This window comes from Culex pipiens, chromosome 3, assembly GCF_016801865.2.
Source record: "Culex pipiens pallens isolate TS chromosome 3, TS_CPP_V2, whole genome shotgun sequence".
Lineage (NCBI taxonomy): Eukaryota > Metazoa > Arthropoda > Insecta > Diptera > Culicidae > Culex > Culex pipiens.
The window spans coordinates 89,099,167-89,126,497 of NC_068939.1; the positions used below are offsets into that span (position 1 = coordinate 89,099,167).

The following is a 27,331-nucleotide window of genomic DNA, read 5'->3' on the forward strand; positions in this document are numbered from 1 at the left end:
GCCTGCGGGTATGGGGATCATACATACATACATACATACAAAATCAGCTCATATAGCTAATGACTCATCAGGAATATTTTTTACCGCGTACTCTAGTCTTGGAACAATTTTTATAACTGTCATTAAGGTTGCTAATATTTGTTCACTAACAGCATGTTTCATATTTGTAAAGAAAGCACACTCAGTTTCTTAAAAAAGGTCTTATGATCAATTCTTAGTGAAATTTTCGTGGATTGTCACGCAAAAAAAATGACTGACAAAAACTTTACCATTTACCCTTGTGGGAATTTAGGGCCAGCCATACTGGCCAGCCCTTGATGAGGGTGGTGATATTGAATGATGTGAACTCTGTCGATGCTCAGAACTAACTGCTTTTATTTTACTAAAACTATTCCAAGCGCGTTGGTTCTTTACCTGCTTCGAACCCACGCACTGTTTATTGCTAAGACAAGACGAAAGAGGACGAGAGTAATAAAAACGAGACTCAAATAAGGACCTCATCGTTCCTTTTTCATCTCTCTTTCGCCTCTTCTCAATATGATCTTAGCATGTGGCCGTGATTGCCACATCACTCACCCCTATACTAAAAAAAAAAGTTGTTAAACTTTTTTTTACTAATTCCCTATTATTGAATGTATTTTATTATATTATATTTTATTATAATTTCCAATGAGTGTTTATTTTAATCAATTAATTTGTTTCCTTTCGATCAACAGTTTGTTGAATGTTAACCTAACCTGTTCTGAATTGCTTTCAAATTGAAATGAGAAGAAGACTCAGAGCAATCCTTGTTTGCAACATTGCTCTGACATCCCTTCCCCCATAATTAAGATTGAAGAACTCATTTCTGAAATCCAATAAAAAACCGAAAAAAAATATTCGTAGTTTTATGTCATCTTTAACAATGTTGAAATCAATTGATTTAAAGAGCTTTTTGTTTTATAACAAAACAACAAAAATGTATCTGAAAATTTTACCTCAGCAAAACATCAGCATACACTCCAACTCTATTTCTAGATGGTCAGGACATCATTTGTGAAAGCACACTAACCTCTACGGGTGTGTCTGCATTTAGCCAAGCAACTACTTGTTCACAAACCTGCCTGCCGTAACGACTGTCGTACATTGACGTTCAGTTTAAGTTTAAGGACTTTAGTCTTACGCAATTTTAACATGGAAGATCATTGACTCATTTTTAGAGTTTGACTGCCTTTAGCCGGAATTTACCCGTCCATGATTTGCTGCCTTGCCTTTTATTAATGAAAAATTGATTTCCAAAATTGTAAAAGAATCAATAGCTTCGTTGATGATTGAATTATTAAATTTGCTGAATTTACAAACAAAAAAAGTTAATTCACTTTGAAAGCCCAATCAGAAATTTTAAACTAAACACTCTCATACCTTAAATAGATCTTAAATTGTTGCCTGTCTTTGATGACTGACGCCAACGTTGTTGAAATGCTGTTCCGTTGAGAAATGTCCACGGCTCCGTGATGAAGTTGCAGACTCGATCTTCGGCTTTATTTGGTCCTTCTGGCTCCACCACGCTGATATCAACTTCCGTCGCCGGCGAAATACTTCTCAGGAACTCAGGAACACTTTCAAAATTACTTTAAAAAAAACCTCGGTGTGGGTTTTTTCCGTTGCTGCCACCATTGTGGGAATTTATGGCCAGCCATACTGGCCAGCCCTTGATGAGGGTGGTGATATTGAATGATGTGAACTCTGTCGATGCTCAGAACTAACTGCTTTTATTTTACTAAAACTATTCCAAGCGCGTTGGTTCTTTACCTGCTTCGAACCCACGCACTGTTTATTGCTAAGACAAGACGAAAGAGGACGAGAGTAATAAAAACGAGACTCAAATAAGGACCTCATCGTTCCTTTTTCATCTCTCTTTCGCCTCTTCTCAATATGATCTTAGCATGTGGCCGTGATTGCCACACCCTTCATAGAGCAAAATGTTTGTAATAGAATATTGGTTGCCCAAGTAACTACACATTAATTCAGGCATAATAGAGTAAAATAGTTTATTCACCTGAGTGTAACTACTTAGCTAAGCCAACAAAACCAGATGCGTGACGACAGGTGATGTGAAGGGAACGAGCCACGGCGAATGACCACGACAAAAATTACTTAAATTATTGCATATCTTGATGGTCATCGCGGACCGAGGGCAATTAGTGTGTGACTGACTGCTGTTCGTCTTCTGCAGATTGTGGCGCGTGAACCGGTTCCGGTGGGCAACCCATCGCGACCATCGGGATCGTTCATTAAATGGTACTTAAATTAATTTTCTCACCCTTTCCTGCTGGGTTGGCCTGATGGATGCGGCCTCCACGATTGTGTTTATGCTTGCTTGTTTGTTTGCGGGATTTTTAGTATCGATCATCATCACCCGACATCAACCTGTGGATGGAACCAGCAGCGGCGGTAATGGCCTCGTCAGCAGGGCAAGTTGCCAACAAAGACCAGAGCTGTATAGAATAGACACCACCCAGTTACCCAGTAATTTCACACGACTTGATTCTGGACCTGGTTGTATCATAACCGCAATCTACCGCGGAGCCGCAGAACAAAGAATTTCCATTGGCCTATTTCTACATGCCTATATGAGAACCTGCCTAGAAACGAAAGACCCCGTCACGGAACAAGCGACGAACCCGGGAGTGACTGACTCCCGGAGTGCAACCTTTTATTGCTGAACTGTTGTTTGGCCCTCCGTCTTCGTACGGTGAACGTGATTGCCTGCGCTGCATAACCCCCGGCAGCCAGGCAGGCACGCCCCGGTTCAAGTGCACTTCTTGATGACCTTTCAGAAGTTCTATAACGGTGTCCCCGGGTGTAATTGATTCGACGGTAGCTGCCGCCCCGGGCGTCACGAAAACAAACGGCGGTTTAATAGTCACGGCAATAAACCACGAAATGGCTTTCGCTTTCGATGCCCCGTCGTCGTATTAGATTAATAGTGCAGTGTGCAGCATAGCCAAGTGCACCAGTTTCGAGCGTATGGGCTTTTCTTGCGGGTAAGATGCTCACGAGTACCGTTCTCTATTTGGAGGTTATAGTTACGGCAAGTAAATGATGACTGTATCTAGCTTGATGTCAAAGTTTATTGTGCAGAATTTGCAATTGAATCCATCTAATGTCTTAAAAGATTTATATTACTTTGAAAAGTTTTTTGAGTAGGTATATGGAAAACTAACGTTCTATTTCAATTTCATGAAATCGGCAGATTCCAGGAAGAATTGCTCAACTGAATTCTCTATGCACCGGGAAATTCTAATCATGCAATAGCCTTCACATGTGACAAAAGGCGGAAAACAACTGCTTCGTTAGATCGCCACAACGCCTTCAGAAAAAAAGTAATAATGATCGTGGGATACTTCACCTTCGATGAGTTGCGTAACAAGTACAACCAGCTACACTAGGTTCAGAAGCAGACTATACCCGTAGATCAGTACTACGTTAGTGTACTTGGTCGTGTTGTATAGACGTACACGTATATAAAGTCACAATTGAAGCTGTCAGCACAAGGGGAAAACCACTCTGATCATTGCCCTGAGCAGGCTGTGCCCTGAAGTTGCCCAAAGGGTGCCCACAGGGTGCCCGAACTTGCCCGAATGTGCCCTGAAGCAAAACAAATAATTTTGTACGATGCTAAGCAACCCTGTTACTTTGTTTTAACTTTTTTGGAGAGCTTTCGGTTTGTGTTATGAAATTTTTCCGGAGGTCTACATCCGCGCGAGGAATCATACCTTTTGGAAGCGCCACCACTCCAAGCGAAAGAAGGGACCACCGAAAGCGCTATAAGTCGTGGCATCGTATCCACCCGCGATCCTGAGATCGTCGCAAGCATTCCCACATTAGGAATCACGCGCGTTAAAGCCTGTCGGCGGTGCCGACCCCAATGGAGCGCTGGTGATGTTGTAACAGCAGCACGAATGTAATCAAAAATTAAATTTAAATGAATTCAATTATTTCAATGACTTTTGCTTAATTTTAAGGCATGACAACTACGTGTCGGTGCTGGAGCAGCAGGTTTTCCGAAAAGCCAAAGCCGGCTGGTCTTCCAGTTTAAGTTTCGCGATCAGCACATTGGCATCATGGGCGCACGTTGTATCCGGCTTAAGTTCCAATACTACCCGGACAGGCCCAGATGTTTGCCTCGGGAAGTTCAACACGGCTGTCAGGACCTGGAGGAAGTTTTTCACCGCCACCACTCAGTTCGAGACAGTCCCGGCCTCTACGCAGGTTGCGGTACGTCAAATGCAGCACAATTTGTACTTTCAAGACATATTCATCAAGCCAGTTTTATTTTTATACAAAACAAAATGTATTTATATATATTTTTTTAAATGCAATAAAGAACCCGTGACAAGACAAAAAGATTTTACTGGAAACAATTTTGTAAAACCCGATGTTGAATTCTATAATTTTCACTAATCTGATAAAGAACCCGGTGCAATCAACAGGATTAGATATATTTCAACAATCACATTCACATTCAAAGCTTTCGAAAATCGATGTTATCCAAGTTTGAACATTTAATTCGACACGTGCCCAAACGCTAAATATTGAAACGATTTACAGCGACAAAACTAATTTCTAGACCATAAACCTCGTTCTGTTGTTCTGTTTTCCAAAAAAAAGTACACCAGAAGCATATAGCAACTCGTAAAACACTGCTTTTATTTCTGTATAATTGAAAACATTACAAAGAATTATCAAATTATAAATTTCTCTCTTCTAAGCCGAATTTGAAAATCTTGAAATTCATCTTCAATTGATTTATCCTAAGGAACGTTTTTTCGTGCATGTAGAAAAGAAAAACGGGTTTAATTTTCATGAAGTACTTATTTGAAAATTACTTTCCAAAGGATTTTACGACAAATTACAATTGTTTAGCTAACAAATTATTTAAATTGAAAAAAAATGCACTTGCAACCAGAAACAGTTCTCTGACAACTTAAAATGTTTGGGATAGAACTCTGATTACTTTGATATTCCAATTGTCAAAGTCAGAATGAAAGGTGCCCGAGTATGTGCCTGAAAGTGCCTGAAGGTGCCTGAGAACGTTCCCGATGGTGCCCAGGGCTCTTTGATGAGAGTGGTTTTCCCCTTGTGTCAGCATCTTTAAAAAAAGACAAGCAATTCAGCATACTTTCCCACCTTCAGCGGGTGGTTACCTGACGGACAACCGAACCAATTGATTAGATCACACTTTCGGTTTTCCGCCGCCATCGATCGGTCCCTCGTTTTCCGCTTTTCTCACACCGGATTATGCAGACTTTGTTTGCTTTTCGAGAGCGCGCGCGCTCCCGGCTTCCTCGCCTTTCTGGTGAAGTCTCCATCGGTTGTATTTTGTGGGAGCTCTAGGCATACGTTGTGACAACCGTGGCCGGAGGTGGCGTGAACATCACATTTCTTCCACTTTTTAGCTGAGCTGTTGTAATTTGGCTGCGATATTGAGACTTCAATGTGGGAAAATGGAGCCGAACGCGACCGTGACGATCTTCGGTTGATATGGTGATTTTCGATATAATGGTTTATTGAAAGGCGATTTTCTGCGTTGACTGTCGTAGCAGTGTAGATAAGAGGTGTTTGAACATTGGTTTTCAAGAAAACAATGCAACTGTAACAATGCTTGTTGTCAGTTCAGGGTTATTGAGGGTTTTCGCCAAAATCAAATTTTCAAATAATAACATGTTGTCAACCTAATTGAGTAGTGTAGGGTAGTCATCAATGAGACACTTTTGGTTTTCAACTTTCAACGATTTTTCTAATTTTTCCATCAGCATGTTTTAATGAGCTTTTTGTTACATTTTCTTTTAATGTGTTCTAACATTGACCAAAATATGAGATCGATCCGACATCTACAGCCAGAGTTATTCAACTGTCTTATTGTAGACGCACTTGGCAGGAACAATGAGACAGCTGGGGAACAATGAGACACTCTATGAAAATCAATACTTTTCTAGTAAAACATCATGTTGTTGTATTGTTCCATAGCACGTGACTTGCCTTGAACATTTTAGAGCAATTTTGCCAACATGAAAGTTTAATTAACAAAAGTTATACTGAAAAGTATTTAAATTTTGTAACATCCATATATTTATACCAAATAACTTTGTATTTTTGGTTAAATGAGGTTAAATCTCTATAAATATGCCAAATATCACTTTCAATTCATGTTATGAAAGATTTCCATAGATTTTGAAAAGTTTAATGAAGAAAAATCGAAGTGTCTCATTGTTACCCATGGGCTGAAATGAGTGGGGAACAATGAGACAGCCCTGGATGCTGGGTATATTCTAAATTTAGGCCAAACCTAATGAAAGGATATTGTAGCCCAACTTAATCCCTATGGAACGTCGAAAGAAATTTGAAGAAATATTAGTTTTGGTGGAAATGGCAGCCTACGAGCGAAAAAGTATTTTTTGTCAAAAATTTACTTTTACACCCCAGAATCAAACATTTATGAATAACTTTTCAAAGGAGCGTCCATAACCAAAGCCACTATTATGGCAGATGTGTATCTAGTAGACACACCTTTCCCCAAATATGAGCCTGATTGATTGTGATTGATTGATTGATGATTGATTGACTTGTGAGAGCCATTTTATCATTGTTCCCCGTGTCTCATTGATGACTACTCTACCTTACCACCACGTTGTGGTAAAAAATGTCGTTAATCAGACTTTTATAGAAAATATTTTGAGGTTACTTAATGCCAATAGAATGTTCAAATATGGCGCAAACAAAGAATTATATTAGCTGATTCCCAAACAGAATAATATGTTGAGATTTATGATTTGATTGATACAATTCCAATGTAATCTCATTACTTCATAATTTATACTCCACCCACGAAGGTCATAAATTAACAATTAATTGGCAGGGACGCTTAAATTAACGGTCATTAATAAATTACGTATTTGTACTTGAAACTAACAACGTGGGAGGCATTCCTATTCGAAATTGACAATAATGTGTAGAGAAAATGAGCTATTGTGCAAGCAAATTGCCTATAGTTTCAGATATTTTCAGTTTAAGTTTTCTTACAGCCAACCAAACTTGATCGTTGAAAGCGTTGAAAATTTACCTTATAATTCAAATGATGTATCCTGTAGTTTCAAATTTATCTAACCTGTAAAAAAAGAAAGAAAGAAAACTTGTTAAAAATCTATAAAAAACTTTTTTTGGTTATTTAAACCTGCAAAACATATACTTTTTCAATGCTCGAGCTTCAACAAATTCTGGTTTGTTGTTCAAAATAATTGCTCAACAAGCTCAATTCCCCTGCAACGGTACATTTTTGTTTACCAACATAGATAACGTAAAGCAAGGAAGTCTTCAGCCAAGCCCGATTCTTCCCTCACGGCAACGATTGATTGGATTGAGCTTGATGAGAACAGGCAGTAAGAGTACAGTATTTTTTGCTGATTCAATATTTATTGTTTTATTTCATCACTTCACTTGCTTCTTTTGCGTTGGGTTTCAAAGTGACGTAACAGTTGTGTGCAGCGGTAAAATGTGTAAAGTAAACTGCCAATTTAGATTCCAAGCTTGAAAGTTGCTGATGATGCACTCCTCTGAGAGACTGTTCTAACTTCTAGCAATCGGCCATAAAAACGGTCGAGCACTTTCTTCTAATACGCGGTTTGGGCCTAATGGATGGTGAGAACGGCTAACAGCAGACTCCACAGCACCAATAATACACATTAGATGAAATTGATATCATTGGCGCTTGCCGACGGTGAAAGCTCCGGCTTGTAATAAGTAGCAGATATCGTTCTAAGCAACACTTTCTAACTGTATTCTTGACTAGGCGCGCGATTATCCCGCGCCAAGTTTGCCACGATCTGATTTCCGCGCGAGACGAAATGAAGCCATAGCCAGATCGATCCCGAGCTAGGGTCATTGATTGGGGGCTGATTGAAAATGGTGCAGAGAGGGGGAGTAGGCAAATGATGATCGCACAAAATGGATCACGACGCGCCGTGGATAATTCTGCTTACCCACGGGATTATGGATTTGCCGATGACCGACGGCTACGATTGAGCGATGAGATAACATTTGCATAACTAGATGCTGGTCTATGCGATGATCGACGAGGTTTCCTGGAGCATGGAGATAGGGTCTCGAGCTGGAAGCTTTGGAACCCAGGAAGCGCTTTTTTTCCTGGAGAAAAATCTGCATTTGTAAAACAATCATAAAGAGAAACCCATGCAACAAGTCGCAAAAAGAAGATTTTTTCAGCACGAGTCGTACATTTATCCAACGAGGTTTACCGAGTTTTGCAACGAGTTGAATACAATTTTTTAGAGAGTCGTACCTCAAGGCGGGCTTCGATCCTTCGTCCTTTGGATTTGTAAGCAAAACTGCTATCCACTTGACCGTGTATCTTAGTGAGTTTAAGAAGGACTGAGACTGATATAGTTGAATCTAAGAATCGGAAGAGAATAAAAGTTTGAATGCAAGTTGAATTTCATATTTTTATGGGTGCCAACTCACACAGCAGTTGCCTCAACCCTCTTCGATTTGCATGAAACTTTGTCTTAAGGTGTAATCTCGTGATCTATTTTTGGACATGCGACATGCGGGTTTTTAGAGGGTTGCTCCTCAGACCATTCACCTTCCCAAAACTCATCCAACTCCAAGCGAAACTTACTTGAGGATACCGTGGAGATTTTCCCTTATCTTGTTGAAAAAGTGGAGCATCAACAATCAATCCGTCTTTCAAATCCCCTATCCTTGTCCCTTGGTGTGCGGTGGAGTTGGGAGCGGCCGCATTGGCCGGCTGTCATGGTGTTGGTCCAAGTGGAATTTGGAAATACTCTCAATACTCCCAATCATTAATTCCTAGGCAACTTGGACTCAGAATCATCGCATTTTTTTTATCCCACTCGGTGAACTGCCCCTGATCGCATAAATGTCCCATATGCATTTTCATCACTTTTGAGTTAATGATGCAGTTTGGTTCAAAATCGTGTGCTCTTTCTAAAGAGCCTATAACATCCAGTACTTTGTTCTAGAAATCAGGAGGAAATCCAGTTTTTTCGTGAAAACTTAACACGTAGCCTTATGTGTGGGACAAACTTTAAATGCGTTTTTCTCAGCTTGCTGTTTTTGCATATGGGACATTTATGCGATCATGGGCAGTGAACCTCTTTGGATAAATATACGACTTGGTTGGCTGGCGCAAAAAAAAGTGATCCCGTTGTGAAAATTCTTACTAACGTCATGATTCGAAATCCGGACACTTAGTAGCATATCATTTTTGTTATAGCTGGCAAAAAATCATGAAATAAGTTGGAAATGTAGAAATATCATCAGGATTTAGTATAAACAGTCAGTTTCAAGAAAATGCATGCAAAATATGTCTTTTCAAACAATTTTTCATCAGAATTTCAAAATTAAGATGACTTGTTGTGCTTCGAATCCCGGACACTGATAAAAGCTGATTCGAAATCCGGACACTTTTGCTTCGAATTCCGGACACTCGATTTTACTTATGAATCGCACAAATTTGGACTGAAATGTTAGTGAATGGCATTCTTTAGGTCTCAAACAAGCTGTTAACATCAAAACAATCGATAGTTTATGTAAACATTTGCTAGAATTTAAGGAAATCGTAACCATAAATTTTTGCTTTGCCTTCCCGGTGCTTCGAACGCCTATGAAATATTTCAAGTGAAATGTTTCGCATTTTTGGTAAACTTATAATTTTATTGTATTTAATTGTTTTGGCATTAACTACAGCGTTCAAACAAACTTTAAATGAAAGTTGATGTTGGAGTTCATCAAATAACACAGTTTTGGCATACATAATGCGAACTTATATTCAAATAATTGATAAAACAAAATGAAGTGTCTGGGTTTCGAAGCGTCCGGGAATTCGAATCATGACGTTATTCCTGACAATCTTGACTGACGAAACGGCCTGCTTTTCTCTACAAAAACTAACAGAATCGATTTAAAATGTAAAACTTTTCAATTCAAAGGCTTAAAAGATCTACTTTTCAGCACTGAAATGTTTCACATTGTTATATCGATTCTGTTATTTTTAGTAGAGAAAAGTAGGCCGTTTTTTCAAGAATGACAGAAAAAGTAAGAATTTTCACAACGTGATTTACCGAACGATTTACCGAACAACATTATTCCAAAGTGCAAACAGGTTGTATGCAACTCGTTGCAAAACTCTAATGTTGTTATCATCTTTTTGCAACTTGTTACATAAACTACTAATTTAAAAATCTGGAGCAGTATTTAAAAAAGGCGCACAAGCACTAATTTGCAAATTCCGGAGCAACAGGTAACTATTTAACAAAACTCGCAGTGTCAAAAGTTAGCTGGGAAAAGGTAGGTTAGCTATTGTTTTTCACTTAGATTTATGTGAAAAAATTACCGATTATCTCAGGATTTGCGCAATGCTTATCCGCTCTCGTGTTGCTCCAGAAATGATGCTTGAATTGGCATGCTCTATAACTTTTGAGAAGAGAAAAAATCCCAAGAAAAATTTTACACAACTTATTTTGTGAGTCATTGGCCGATACAGTAAATGCATTACATGGATAGGTCAAGGGTTTCTGGATTGGAACGTTGGGTAGTTTCCATAAACATTATTTTGGATAGTATTTAGAGCATGAGCATGAGCATGAGAGACCACCCATGGTTGTCCTTCTCCGTTGCTGAACAGGACCGTAATATCCTATCAATACAACCGACCATACGCTTGAACGATCTAATGGTGTTTCCCTTATCAACAGCATGTATGAATGCGCTGAAAAGATAAAACATCAAGATCATTAAAACTAGATCTGGAGCAAATAGGTAACAGTCGTTGGCCACCAACGGCGCCCGCCATGTCAGTTTGTAGATCTCGGGGGATTGGGACGGGAATGTTAGTTAGCACAGGTTGCTACAAAGGGTGGGTTCTATACGATATCCACACCCCCACGTGTACCGGAAAACTACTTCTACTTGGGATTTTGTTAGTGGGTAAGGGTAATGGCCAGGATTCAACATAGAGGATGATGATGCGACCCAATAATCAATAAATTTTGTTTAATGGTGTGATGTATTATGCATTCTCAAGGCAAACAGTCGGAGTATGCGGATGAGACTATTCCCGGTTATTTGGTGTTGAGTTTAGCATAAATGATTCAATCTTAGACAGCCGGCTGTGGAAAGATAAAACCAACTAAAATGCGAAAACGCGAAACCGCCCGGACCGAAAAACACACACAATCCTGCGAGATGACCGCGACGCGCACCGTTCAAATTCTCCAAGGCAACTGTCAAACTTCACGAAATCGCCCGGACCGAAATACACACACAATCGGGGGGACAACAAAGACGGAAACGGCATCGAAAATCCTGCGAGATGACCGCGACGCGCACCGTTCAAATTCTCCAAAGCAACTGTCAAACTTCACGAAATCGCCCGGACCGGAAAACACACACAATCGGGGGAACAACAAAGACGGAAACGGCATCGAAAATCCTGCGAGATGACCGCGACGCGCACCGTTCAAATTCTCCAAGGCAACTGTCAAACTTCGCGAAATCGCCCGGACCGAAATACACACACAATCGGGGGGACAACAAAGACGGAAACGGCATCGAAAATCCTGCGAGATGACCGCGACGCGCACCGTTCAAATTCTCCAAGGCAACTGTCAAACTTCACGAAATCGCCCGGACCGAAATACACACACAATCGGGGGGACAACAAAGACGGAAACGGCATCGAAAATCCTGCGAGATGACCGCGACGCACACCGTTCAAATTCTCCAAAGCAACTGTCAAACTTCACGAAATCGCCCGGACCGAAAAACACACACAATCGGGGGAACAACAAAGGCGGAAACGGCATCGAAAATCCTGCGAGATGACCGCTACGCGCACCGTTCAAATTCTCCAAGGCAACTGTCAAACTTCACGAAATCGCCCGGACCGAAATACACACACAATCGGGGGGACAACAAAGACGGAAACGGCATCGAAAATCCTGCGAGATGACCGCGACGCGCACCGTTCAAATTCTCCATGGCAACTCTCATCTATTGATGAATTATTCCGTCCCTTTAAACTGCTACCTCAATTTCCCCTCTTGCCTGAATAATCTTTCCCTCGATGGTATCTTGAATCTTATTCATAATTTTGGATAGTATTTACTAATTAGCCTGGCTGAAAAGCCAGGAAAATAAACAAAAGGTTTTTAATTGAAACTAAGTAAGAAACTCTGTTGGCAAGCTTTAATTAACTCACGAGTTTTCATCACAGCGACGCCTTCATTACACTAATATGCCAATCAAATTTAGACACAATCTAAGCATACAATCAAACTAAATGTAATACTTAACCCTGCCCTGTTTGTTAAGCCAATTTGCCATCTCTTCTCAAATTAAGCTCTCCCCGACCGCCCAACCGCCTACAAATCTGTCTCAAAGCGATAACGAACTCCCTCGGCATGCCACCAACGAACGTAGTGATGATAAGCTTTTCGCCGCGCAAGTGATTACACTCATATATGTGATATGCTAATGATGGGATCTTCCGAGTGGGCTGAACTAGCATAATTTACATAATAACCAAGGGGAGAGATTCTTTATACGGAGTCGTCGCTACTGCCACAAACTTCAATCGCATCGCGGTGAGAGAGAGAAATACAGAGGAAAAAAGCTGGAGGCCGGACTGGCACTTGTTGAGTCCTAACCTTGACGAAGTCGACGGTGAAAACATCATTTAAACTAGTGAATGAAACCGAGCTACGTACGAGCAGGTGAGGCGAGATCGAGCGAGAGTGATAATTAATTACATTCAAAATTAATTTTCCTCTCCCCGTGGCGGGGAGCCACTTTCGAGTGCAACTCCGAGGCCATTGACGGCCACGGTGAGTTTGAGTACATTGTGTTGATGAAGTGATACTTGTTGGTATGTACGGATCTTGTGGTGGCATTACATCCATCAAACGCACACAGTATCTGGGTACGTGCTTTGAGTGGTGGAAGATTTGCGCACAAGGGAGGTAATTAAATTGATTGGAATTATTAAATTCACCCCGTGATAAATGGGAAAATATGCGGCGAAATGATGGGAAGCTAGGTCAGTGGCGCGATTGTCGTGACCTTAACTAAAAAGTGATACAATGAAATTGAGATGTTGACGGGTGCCATGATTGCCTGAAGAAGACCTAGGACTTTCACTGGAGTAAAGCAAAGATCATTTCTTCAATATTCAGGAACTGCACTTTTGTTACAAATGAGTTGCAAATCATTTTGAAAAACTAACTTAATCAACCTATGTGGTTGGAGCCTTCCTCACTCATTACCATCAATGGCTGTACACAAATTTCATCTATTTTTTAGAACTGGATTAAAAAAGAACATAAATATCACTTAAGTGCCCATATCTCGAGACAGGGTTGCCAGATCTACAATGTTGTGGACTCGTTGGAAAGGTCTTTTGATAACCTAACCAATGATGGGTCGGATAGTGGATCCGGACATAGTTTACATATATTTAAGTGAGATCCAGCTTCCAAAAAGTACATCAATATGACTTAAGTGGCCATATCTCGAGACAGGGTTGCCAGATGTTCTATGTTTTGGACTCGATGGAAAGGTCTTTTGATAACCTAACCAACGATGGGTCGGATGGTGGATCCGGACATAGTTTACATATATTTAAGTGAGATCCAGCTTCCAAAAAGTACATCAACATCACTTAAGTGGCCATATCTCGAGACAGGGTTGCCAGATGTTCTATGTTTTGGACTCGATGGAAAGGTCTTTTGATAACCTAACCAACGATGGGTCGGATGGTGGATCCGGCCATAGTTTACATACATTTAAGTGAGATCCGGCTTCCAAAAAGTACATCAATATCACTTAAGTGGCCATATCTCGAGACAGGGTTGCCAGATCCTCAATGTTTTGGACTCGTTGGAAAGGTCTTTTGATAACCTCACCAACGATAGGTCGGATGATGGACCCGGACATAGTTTACATACATTTAAGTGAGATCCGGCTTCCAAAAAGTACATCAATATGACTTAAGTGGCCATATCTCGAGACAGGGTTGCCAGATCTTCTATTTTTTGGACTCGATGGAAAGGTTTTTTGATAAACTAACCAACGATGGGTCGGATGGTGGATCCGGACATAGTTTACATACATTTAAGTGAGATCCGGATATATGTGAAAACATATTTTTATACATAACTTTTGAACTACTTATCGAAACTTCAATCTGTATAAAACTCGATCTATGGGACCCTAAACCAAGTCGAATGCAACAAGTTCGGGTCAAATCGGTTCAGCCAGTGCCGAGAAACATGAGCTAGTTTGTTGGTCACATACATACATACACACACACATACACACACACATACACACAGACATTTGTTCAGTTTTCGATTCTGAGTCGATATGTATACATGAAGGTGGGTCTACGACGTTTTTATACAAAGTTCATTTTTAGAGCAGGATTATAGCCTTACCTCAGTGAGGAAGGCAAAACGGAATTTAATAAGGCTTATTTACAAACAATTGAACTTTTGTTGAGCCACCATGCGCCTCCTCTCATGGTACTTTATATGGGAATCGAATCGTACATATTTTTAATCAGGATGGTGATACACAACTTTCTAGGGTAGTGGTCGTGGCTGAATAGTTACGAAGTTCGCTTTATAAGCGAATGGTCCTGGGTTTGATTCCCATCTGCTCCCAACGAGAAAGTTCTGGAATTAATGAACTCACGGTGGGGTTCGATCCCCTGTCCTTTGGATAGGCAAGCAAAAATGCTTTCCACTTGACCGTAGAGCATTGGTAGCTTGATGAGGACTTAGACTGATATAGTTGAATCCAAGAATCCGATAAGAATACAAGGGGGAAGCACTTTGACCTCCTGTGAGTCACAGGCTGTGACCGATTCCGGAAGGATCAATCCTGATGATCTCAGTTTGGCCTTTCAATTTCATGAATTTTGATATGCCTCATAAAAGGACTTTTTCTATACTCAGTACACTTCCTCCGGTGCCACCGGTAACCGGTTCCGGAGTGGTCCGATCGGATCAAAGAACACCGGCATGACAATAGATGATTAATGATTTTTATTTTACGAAGTTTGACAAGCAACAGGTCGACTTTTGAATATCACAATCATCGGAACCATTTGCGTGGTACCATGGAATCGGTTCCGGAGTGGCCACAGATACCCTGAACTGACCCAATGTAGTCAGTATACCTATGTACTACAAACAACGTTTCATAACATTGGCTCAAATGTCAATTGAATGACAAAAGCCTTAAAAAAAACATGCTTGACGGATGTTCCAGGTTACCGGAACCGGTGGCCACTTTGGACAAATTACCTCACCGGGAACTCATAGTCACAGTTAATGCCCGTAAAATGCAACTGCAAGTAACCCGCTAGATGTTACCGTTTGGAAGATACAGGCCCCGAAAGTTGGGGATTAACGCGTTAATCAACGCGTTAATTAACGACGTTAATCCGTTCACGTTAAAGTTAAGATCAGCGTAGGCTCCGTTCGCGTTCACGTTAATTTTAACGATTAACGGACGCGTTAACGTTAATTAACGTTTAACAGCACTGGTGGAGAGTTTCCCTTAATACTCTGAAAAAAGTGGAGCATCAACACTTCCCGTCTTCCACATCCCGTTCCTTGTTCCTGGTGCGCGGTGGAGATGGGAGCGGCCGGCAATGGACTACCATGGTGGTGCTGAGAATCTGGTTCATGTGGAATTGGTTCTATTCCCAATGATCGATTCCTAGGCAACTTGGGCTTAGACAATCATCACATCACATGGCGAAAATCCAGTCTGCAATCGTTAGAATCACCGTCTCCTAGCGAAGCGAAGGAAGGTGATACACATCTTTCTACGTAAATCTCCCATGGGTCATCTCGATTACAGTCCAGACTCGATTATTCGAAGGCCTCGGAAAAAAAATTAGTTCGGATAATTGAATCTTCGGATATTCGAATCACAAAAAACTTTTTTTTTTTTTGTCTTATTTTGAACAGTCGAGCTTAAGTATGACCTGACTAATTTTAAGAATTCACCTTTCTTATCCAAGAAAATTGCTTCCCTTTCGTTGTTGAACCTTTAACAAACTGGAAGCAGACAAAATATATGGATTTTGGTAGTTTCCTATCAGCAGCATACCACTCGAAACTACTTTCTCTGGTGAATCAGGTATAGCGATTTAAGGTCTTGCATATTTTAACCTGGTCTTGACTGCTTTGTCAAATACAAGTGCATTTGAAGGTGATATCTTATTGGACAAGGTACGTAGATTTACGTAGATATAATGAGGTTTCATTGAGTCCAATTTAACATTACAATTTTGCTGATAAGGTGTGTTTATATATTTTCTTCACACTTCCCTTCACTTTATCGAAGCGAAGCTGTGATCGTAATGGAAAATCTTGCCCCGTGAAATTGCAAGAACCCTTCTTCGAGTTACATTTCACCGCGAATGACCGTGACCATTTAATGTTTTAATGTCCAGCCCATATGATCCTAGGCTATCTGAGTTGGCCAGCCGTGTGTTTTCCCGTGACCAGAGCCAGGCATGGGTGGACTAACGGTCGTCGCGCGCCCGACGAAGAGTTATGGGGTACTATGTGGTCTGTGTCGATAAATAAATCAACCAATGATGAAGGAGAAATGATAATTCTGCTCGCAGAGTCGCAGCATTCGTATACAAGTTAGCGACGGACGACGCACGAGACACGCCGGGACATCGTCGCGGTTTTGGTGTCCTGGAGAGTTCACGTTCACGCCAGCGCCGCGGGTGAAACGGGTTTTCGGTGCAGTGTCTGGATAAAATGTTGCTGCTCCTTTGATGAATGGGCCCAGAATGTCCGTCCAGTTGGTTTGGTTGGGTGGACATGAGCGCCGTCGGAAAGATGAATGTCCTACTTTCCCTTGCAGCGGAGCAGATGTTCTCTAATCGGTGGACTTCTACCTGGTGTAATATGTGTCGGGCAACATTCTCCAATCAGCACAAACAACAAATTAAAACATGTTCTTTACTCATTATACAGCAGTCATGCCGGCTCTTACAACGGTTTCCATCATTGCCGTTGTGTTACCGACAATTCAAATTGCCAATCTACCGTAGCCGGAGAGAGGCAACAGGCCAGATTATCGACACGTTTCCATCTGGAGGTCTGGGAATGATCTCCTGCGTTGGCATCGGGACGGCACAGCAATGATGTGTAATGAGAACACAAAGTTTAGACAATTTGTTCTATTCTGAAATTGCAGAAAATTGCTCTGCTCCCTAATACGTTTATTAGCTAATGAAGATTGCTGCCAGTTCGCTACACTGTTAGAAGTGGAACATAGGGTCCGCCGTACGAACCTGCCGGGAGGCCACGTTCCAGGGGCACAATTTACTCTGCAAGGGAAAAATTGCCGACATGCTGGATTATGGCGAACCTTCAACATTGCGTAGTCCAAGATCGGTACTTTGGCCTTCTAGTCTGAATCAAATCAAATAATAATTATAATTCATGAAAGTGAGCAGAAAATAGCGCTGGCTTCTCACCAGAACATCGGCAGTGATTGCCTCATTTTCCCTTTCAGTATCTTCCTGGACCAGGTTACTCATCCGCGGAGTCGGAGAACCAGAACGGCATCTTCAGCTGTGTCTAGCCGCGACGATGGGTGGGTTCTGGTTCAGCTCAAACGAGGAAGCCATAAATTTTAACTGTAATTGAAAGACGAGAGCGCAAGTGTTGCCGGGGTCCGCGAGATCCACTGCGGGTTGCTAATAGAACTTTTAAGACCACCTCAACCTGCTTGAGGCTGCTGGAGGGAGCGATGATGGACCGGGAAGACCTTCAACTTTTATTTCTCCACACTTTTACGATTTATTGCCTCTCATCGTGGCTCCAGAACGCGCGGAATGACGGCAGCGGCGGCGAGATTGGATTGAATTTATTAGCACTGGCAAGTTAAACAAACTTTTTTTCTGAATGGAAAGGAAGATGAGAGTTGGGATGGGGTGGGGAAAGTGAGACAAAATGGTGCTTCTTCATTAAGTAGATGAGATGTTATGTTTCGTTTTATCGTCGGTAATTTATACCTTGTGTTTAGAGGTAGAGCTGGCGGTTCTATCACTTATCAATATAAATTGCAAGTAAATTGAATGAATTATATAGCTTCAAGTTAATTAGTAGAATGCAGAGTTGTGGAAGACTATTTAAGGGCCGAGGTCGGAGTGCTTTTGAGGGTTGAGCGACTGTAACTCCAACTCTACAGTGATTCTAACTACAGCTTCTAGATATTTTGTATTCCGACTTTAGCTTTCCAAAAAGACTCAACCGGACTATAACAACAACTCCCATACAAAATAAGTGAGAATCTGCAGACTACGACTACACGCAAACGAGAAATCCGTGAGGGCGGCCCTCCCAATTTGAGTTGTGTTGGACAACGCTGAAATCGCGCGGAAATCCCTCTCGACTTGAACGGTCTCGAAAATTCACGCACACTATCACAGGAAAATGTCGAAATGTTTCAATTTCATTGACCAAGAACGTAAACACTCCTCCGTGTACGCACGAGAGCAAGCAGCAGTCAAGTGCTCAGTGCTCCATCGTTTTTTTCGATTTTTTTCGCCGTAGTTTACCGTGATTAGCCGCGAGTTTGCTCCACCAGCATGCCAAGGGCCGGCCGTGGCCGTGGCAGTTCGAGTGCGGCCTCGAAAAACCCGCGAAGTTCGTCTACCGGCCGTGTGCAAAAAGGTAAACAAACCAACGCCGTGTCGACCGCCATCGCGCAGGGGAGAGTGAGCGCAGAAGGAATCGACAAAAAGTTACTACATCCCGGATATGTTCCGAGATCACCAGTGCGAACCCGTTCCGGTACTTCCGGTGCCACGACCAGCGGCACATCAACATCCGCCAACATCCCCATCAGGAACGAGTTCCAGATGCTGAGCGACAATACAATTTTACAATTTTACAATTTTACAATTTTACAATTTTACAATTTTACAATTTTACAATTTTACAATTTTACAATTTTACAATTTTACAATTTTACAATTTTACAATTTTACAATTTTACAATTTTACAATTTTACAATTTTACAATTTTACAATTTTACAATTTTACAATTTTACAATTTTACAATTTTACAATTTTACAATTTTACAATTTTACAATTTTACAATTTTACAATTTTACAATTTTACAATTTTACAATTTTACAATTTTACAATTTTACAATTTTACAATTTCACAATTTTACAATTTTACAATTTTACAATTTTACAATTTTACAATTTTACAATTTTACAATTTTACAATTTTACAATTTTACAATTATACAAGTTTACAAAGTTTATTGATTTTTAAAATTTATTATAAGGAAGGTTTGATATTTGATTTGAACTTTAAAAAATATGAGATAGAAAATGTATTGCATTCGAGATTGCATTTCATTATGATTTATTTATTTATATTCTTTTTTCTCAAAATGACAATACTTTTCCTACGGCAATTTAAGAACAGTAACTAAAGGAACGCTCACCTTTCAGCTTGAATATTAGAAGGTATGATGGAATATTTTCCTGCTAATATATCTTGACTTTTTTTTGATAAGGTCCTATAAACAAATGTAAACATTGAGTGTATCCCTTTCACACCTTATGTCAAAGTCCATCGGAGTAAGCGGGATACACTCAATGTTTACTTTTGTTTATAGGACCTTATCAAAAAAAAGTCAAGATATGGTTTTGTGTGGATTATCATTTGACTAGAAATATATTACATTTTTGTACAATATTTAACTAGAATCATAAAACAATTATATAATTATTTTCCTAAAAATATCCTCACTAAACATTTGCCTCCCATGTTCCCATTTTCTAAAAACTTTCTTAAAGCTAAAAAATTCGTCACACCTTATAGTACCCGATTTTCTTGAACAGCACCTGCTGTTTTTTTGCCTGACAGTTGACAGTTGAGTGATGCCGATGTTGCACGCGGTGGTTGTTTTTTGCAAATCGGAAGCAAATTTCCAAGATATTTCATCCGAAATCGTTTGAAAAATTAAGAATCAACATCATCGGAACGTGTTACAAATTATGCGGATCAAAAGGTGAGATTTTAAAGAATAAATCGATATCAGCGTGAGGTTAAATTCGTCCTCTTATTTCCGTGCTCAGGTTCATCGGAGTGCTGGTGCGTTGGGTCCAAGTTCCGGACAATCTTTGGACAAGCCGTGGCAGAGGCGTTGGCCAGGTTGCGAACAAGACATGGCCATGAATAGGCAGTCAAACGTCATAATTACCCCCCACTAGAGGGCGCTGAAACTTGGGGTGATGTTTTCATTATAACCTACAGCGAGTAAGTTGGTTTGAAATTTGAAATTGCTTTATTTCATCATAAAATCGACATTAATAGCAAATTATACCATTTTCAGGTAAGAAATAAGTAGCTAAATTGATATAAACGAAAATATTTTTGTGATGGCCGATTTAACCTGTTCATTATCTGATTCAAAATAAGGGAATGTTTTAATCAACCAAAACCTAACTAATCAATTGAGAATGTAGATTATTCAAGTGGACAAATATTTTTTAAAGTCACTTCTACCATAAAAGCAAAGCTCTGCTTGAAAAATGGTAATTGGAATGATTTTCAAAATTAGCAATCTAACCTCATTCTCGCGTTTTCAATCCGGATCACAGAATTTTCAATGAAAAAGGCAACTTAGCAAAAAAATCAAAAAGTCAGTCGATAGAACTTTTTATTTCTTACCTCCTGTTAACTTTATTTTATTCCAAAAGATCAATTTTCCTTTAAAAAACCTTAAAATAATTTTCACTTCCCTTTGCACTTATCGCGCAAAAACGTAAACGTAACCTTGCACCAAAGTTCTCCTACTCGAATGTAGGTGGCGAATCGAGTTTTTAGCTTTGGTTTTGGGGGCCTATACAGGAAGCAGATTCTGGCAACGTCGCTTCATGGGGTGCTGATCCCCTCCCGGCTTCGGGCGCGATTCGCTCCCCGATGGCAAAAAATGTGACAAATTTAGTGAAAAGTGTTAAACGATAAAAATGCTGAAGTGTTATAAGTGTTTTTGTGAATAAAGCGTTTTAAACCTATTTTGTGGTATTTTTTATTTGATGCAAAAGGGAGGGCAGCCATTTTTACCGACGAAGCATACCAATACCAATAAACCCACTAAAACCCTCACTAACACACTCACAACGGATGTGATCCGAAAATACAGTCATGCCTCGGTTTTGCACCGCAAATGGGGGATGCAAAACCGAGGCGTGCATAACCGAGGCACAGAGCTTATGGGATTTTGGCTATATGGGAGACATTGGCTTTAATCGTACGAAAAATCATGTAAACATCAAAAAATTATAGTGTTTTGAAATTGGGATGATGTCAGCTATCCATTAAAATTATTATTTCATGAAAATTTTCACAAAAATACGTATTTTTCCTGTATTTTGAAAATGCACTTTTTTTCTCTAAAGAATCCAAAAATATATTGTTATTGCAATATGGGTATCGAATGATCAGGTTTTTTTCATACATTTTGGATGTCATAACAACATTTTTAGAAAATACTCAAAATTTTCACAAAACTACATATTTTTGAATAAAATACTCAAAATTTCCGTTTTTACAATGTGGGTATCGAACGATCGGGATTTTTTCATACATTTCGGATGTAATAACAACATTTTTGGAAAATACTCTAAATTTTCACAAAACTACGTATTTTCTAAAAAAAATACTCAAAATTTCCGTTTTTACGATGTGGGTGTCGAACGATCGGGATTTTTTCATATATTTCGAATGTAATAACAATATTTTTTGAAAATACTCAAAATTTTCACAAAACTACGTATTTTCGAAAAAAAATACTAAAAATTTCCGTTTTTACAATGTGGGTATCAAACGATCGGGATTTTTTCATACATTTCGAAAGTTATTAAAAAAATGAAAATACTCAAAATTTTCACAAAACTACGTATTTTTGAAAAAAATTGATTTGATTATTTGATACCCATATTGTAAAAACTGAAATTTTGAAAAGTTTTACAAAAATACGTAGTTTTGTGAAAATTTTGAGTATTTTCAAAAAAATATTGTTATTACATTCGAAATGTATGAAAAAATCCCGATCGTTTGATACCCACATTGTAAAAACGGAAATTTTGAGTATTTTATTCGAAAATACGTAGTTTTGTGAAAAATTAGAGTATTTTCTAAAAATGTTGTTATTACATTCGAAATGTATGAAAAAATCCCGATCGTTTAATACCCATATTGTAAAAATTGAAATTTTGAGTATTTTATTCGAAAATACGTAGTTTTGTGAAAATTTTGAGTATTTTCTTAAAAATTTTGTTATTACATTCGAAGTGTATGAAAAAATCCCGATCGTTTGATACCCATATTGTAAAAATTGAAATTTTGAGTATTTTTTTCGAAAAAACGTAGTTTTGTGAAAATTATCCGAAATGTATGAAAAAACCTGATCATTTGATACCCATATTCCAATAACAATATATTTTTGGATTCTTTAGAGAAAAAAAATGCATTTTCAAAATACAGGAAAAATACGTATTTTTGTGAAAATTTTCATGAAATAATAATTTTAATGGATAACTGACATCATCCCGATTCCAAAACACTATAATTTTTTGATGTTTGCATGATTTTTCATACGATTAAAGCCAATGTCTCCCATATAGCCAAAAACCCATAAGCTCTGTGCTTCAGTTAAGCACTGGGCCGTGCTTAACCGAGGCAGCTGAACGGTGCAAAACGGGGGCAGTGCAAAACCGAGGCGTGCAAAACCGAGGCATGACTGTATCACCAATACATGTTCAAAAGCACGCATGTGTGTGTTTATTCCCGCTTATTCAAGCCTGAAATAATTCTTGCGGGTTTGCCGCAAGAAATTCGTGAGGGTTTTCTCGCCTGTCCGTGCACGGAAGTAATTCCCGTTCGATTTGAGAGGGATTTTGCACGATTTTCAGCCGAGCTCGGTTGCGTGTAGAAGGGCTCCCAATGCCCATCATGTGAAAGGTAATTAAATTAAGAAATTTTCGAGAAAGGCACTATTTATTTACGGAAATTGGGCATATCTCTGCTTATATAGAACCAAAACTGATAATTTTTTTTAAATGAAACTTGTTCAGAAAACAGTTTTCTACAATGTGATTGATTCTAAAATGTTTCAAAATGTTATGGTGTAATGTGGCAGAGGATTGAAAAAATAATTATCGGAACTTATTGGGTAATAAACAGCTTATTTATTAAATAAACAATTTTTGGCATTGTTTAATGCTCAAATTCGTATCCGGGCAATGTGTTGCTGTATTTTCATGACAAATTGTACAAAGAAAAGATTCATTTTCGGTCGTATCGGGGTTTCCAGCATGGATTTTGGAGTAATTTCAAAGAATGCTAGAAATCTGGTAAATTTGGTTCGAATTTTTTGGTGGAGGTCAAATATGGGTCAAATATGGTTGGTTAGAGTCCCTAAGGCATATTCATAAGAAGTTTGAGTGATATCAACACGAATGCACCGATTTTCTGTGACTTTTTTGAACAAATGTCCCATAAAATCCAAAAATAATCTTCAAAAAAAAAGCTGCTCTAGACCCCCCCCCACGAAATATTTCACTGGACCCCGCAAAATGTCGGGAAAGAGCCCTTCTTCCACGGTGCCAAATATCAGACATACCGAATTTTTTATCTTTGAGGTCTCGAAAAAATACACCGTGACTCCATACATATTCTGCTATGAAAATTTTAACCTTATTGAGCAAGCCTAGTACGATTTTTTTTCAGCGGAAACGGTTTGTTGGGGGTTTTTAAAGCATCTGTGCAAATTTTGAGCGAAATTGGTTGAGATTAACCCATTGATACCTGAGCCTAAAGTTGATGAAAAAAATGTTTTTCATGCAAAAATGACTTTTTAAATTGCTAACTTTTCATGATGGAGTTTTACAGCTTTGGTATGTTTTACAAACCAAATCCAAATCAATGAGAATCTCACTTTCGGGAATATTTGGATGGCAGTAGCGCACCAAACCGTAAGAAAATTGTGTTTTCCATACATTTTTTCGAATTTTCCCAAACACCTTTGAATATCAATGGGTAAATGTTGACCGAGTTTGCTCATATTTGACCCAGAGTCCTATAATAGCTCAAGGAACAATATTCAGCTTGTGGAGCGATGGTTTGAGAAAAAGTTCCACATTCTGGGCACCCTAGTGTACAATGAACAAACTTGTTTTTGCGTTAAAGATTATTTTAAGATCTAAAAAAAATCATGGTAAAATAAATCTGATAAGCTTACGAGGTCAGGACAAACCTCTGTAAATCACCATGTAAAGTTGAGTATTGCATCAATGAGCAGACATTCTTCTAGGAACAAAGGATCAATACGTCCACGGTATGACCCCATCAATCATCACACGTGCTGCTGTCATCTTCAAGTTTACACCTTTAGCTCTGCAAAACGTATTAAAAAGCATGCATCGTCCCTGAATGGATCTATTTCAGAGCTCAACAATCTTCTCGTTAAGGGCTCTTAACCGTAAGAGCAGCTCATTCGCGCTCGCGAGGGTCAAATAAGTTAATTATGATCTCGCTTGTTATCCCGGACGCCGCGTTCAACAGAGGGGCGTTGATTGGCGAAGAGCTTCTTCAAATCCAGTTAATGATCGCCCATCGCCCATTCAAGCCCGGCGGTAAAGGCTCAGAACCCCTCGAGAGATAGCTCAAAAAAGCTGGCAAGGCGTTCCTGCTATTTGAACTTTACGCACACACACACACATGAATGATCCGGCTTGGCCTCCACAAGAAACTCCTAATAATAGAACAAAGTACCGCGCTCCTCGGTACCCGCGGCCACACCGACGGAAATGGTCAATTTTCCTGGCGATTGCGCCGCCAGAACTGGGTCAGCCGCAAAATTCACATACGGTCGAGGTCGTATTGCTATCAATTTTCAACATTTTTCACTCCATTCCTGAAGCCGCCGCCTCGGGCTTACTAGTGAAATACCGCCGCCGCCGTGGTGCAGCAGGTAATGAAGGAAAATCAATAAATTTCCATTTAATAAATGATCGATTTCAGCACATGCGAGTAAAGCTAGGTTGGCCGGGAAACTCGTAAAACAACGTAAAAGGAGGTTTGTAATTGCTGGAGCCGACTTCAATGTAGAATCATCAATTCATTCAGATGATCCAGCCTCCCCTATCCAACGTATAGGTTTAACGAACGCCAATTAACCGCAATCAAAATTATGCAAGTTTTACATTCCAGTGGGGACGCTGCAGGTTTGGGTGATGACAGCCCAATGAAAGATTACCCGTGGCGATGAACAGTTCAGGGGACTGGGCCTGAGACCAACTTGAGACTAAACGTAACCGCAGGGGCAGTCACCGTCAGCGGGTTTCCCCATTGATCGAGAGTCTTGGTGCAGAGCTTAGGAGAGACCTCTTCCCGAACCAGAAATGCAGGTGCTCCAGTTTCAAGCGTAATTGATTTGCGCGTAATGAAAATCAATTACCCGCAGCAGTGAGATGCACCTAGGGTGAATATGTGTGCTGGAATTTGAGCTTAGATTTGAGCTTTCCGAGGAAGGAGTCGTAACATACGGCTAATCGAGTTGATTCTCACGCGGTTATGTGTGGTTTTTTCAAGTCTTGGAATTTGGTATTTGATCTTATTTGTCTCTGAAATGGGTCGCGTAGAAGATATTTGTCTTTGAAACTGTAGACTGGTCGCGGTACAATTCGTAGAGGGCAGCAGTGCTGTTGAGTATTTGTGTGGTTACGATGTTAGGTTTGTAAGTGGATGGTTCTGGGTTCGAATCCTATCAGCTCCCACAGAGAAAGATAAAATAGCATTTGAATCCAGTCGGTTACCCATCTTCAACGTTTGTCTGATGATAAATGTTGATTCACCACACAACGTTGACAAAACATGTATGTTTGACACGAATTGATTTTATTGTGACAGATTATATTTATTGTGGGGGAAAAATGATACTCGTGTAACTTAACAGAGAATCAAACATCAAGATATAACATCGTTGGATAAGTCATATAAATAAAAACCATTTCAATTATTATTTCTGAACAGTCACATGAGGCATGAAAATCGAAGATCTGGTAACTCTTTCTCAAGATTCTCGATTTTTTTTAGACAAGGTCCTACACTCAAAAAACCTTTCACCACAGAGTTGCATGAAAATTCCAGTGGCAGCCAATTTTTAGCCCAAATCAATGTTTTACATGAGTCATGCAACAATCACCATGCATTCATGTCAACTCTTCTTGATTTTCACGCAGCATGCACACACACAACTATATGCCACGTGAAATTCATGTCTGAAAATTTGGAGGCGTGGCTTGCAGTCAGCTGAGTTTGGGTTTGCATGATTATAATGCAACCTTCGCATGGAAATTGGTATGGAAAAAAGTCATACACCTTTTCATGCAACATTGTGGTGAAAAGTTGTTTGAGTGAGAGGTGGAAGGTGGAAGGTTGCATGAATTTCCTGTCTGAAAATTTCGGCTCGGTTGCCGATCGACAACCTCGAAGATTTCAATCATCAGTTCATTCTCGGCGCTAGACTTGGCAAGAAGCCGATAAGCTTGAGTTTTTTTGAAAGGTGCATTAAAAAAGTTCGAGAGTCGTTTGCCTGTATTAATATTCCGTACCGGATGGTCAGTATTTTGCATTGTTTTTAAATAAATTTAACGCTAATTTGAGCTTTAATTTTTTTCTTTCCAGAAGACGTAATCCGACCGGACATCACAATGTTGGAACTTTATGGTAGTCAATACAGTTGACATCGGAAGGTGGCACCAAATAATCAGGACCTAGATCAGGACAAACACCACTAAAAGTGTCTCCCGTTGGCTGCTGCTCTGCTGCAACGGGAAAATCAACCAAAAAGAACTGAAGCCTTTTCTACAACTCAAAGCTCCGCGCCATTCATCGCGACTTGGTGAAAAATACGTCGACCATTTGCACAATGCCGTCCTCAAGAAGTTACTGCAGTTGTTGTAAATTGATGGATTTTATAGTGTTTTAGTGATTTACTTAGTGTGATAAGTGTTTTAAACGTTGTGTTCAAAGTTCAAAACGTTTTTAAAATAAAATTATTTAAAATATCCAAGGGCGTATTATTAAATAAGAAGAATAAGAAATAATTTCATAAAAGAAAAATAAGCAGCAAAAAGCCGCAATAAAAGTCATGCAGTCTTCACGTGACGATCATGTGGATAAC

The 27,331-nt window shown here is 39.6% G+C and overlaps 1 protein-coding gene and 1 long non-coding RNA gene across 7 annotated transcripts in view; one reads left to right on the top strand and one right to left on the bottom strand.

Annotated features, from left to right (window-relative positions):
- LOC120423769 (uncharacterized) overlaps positions 1–27,331 on the bottom strand; it is a 127,571-nt gene that overhangs the window by 30,977 nt on the left and 69,263 nt on the right. The gene's annotated exons all lie outside the window — the stretch shown is intronic.
- Positions 26,290–27,215, top strand: LOC128093346 (uncharacterized). Its single transcript, XR_008212431.1, has 2 exons — positions 26,290–26,765; positions 26,833–27,215. It is a non-coding gene; the product is annotated as an uncharacterized LOC128093346 (long non-coding RNA).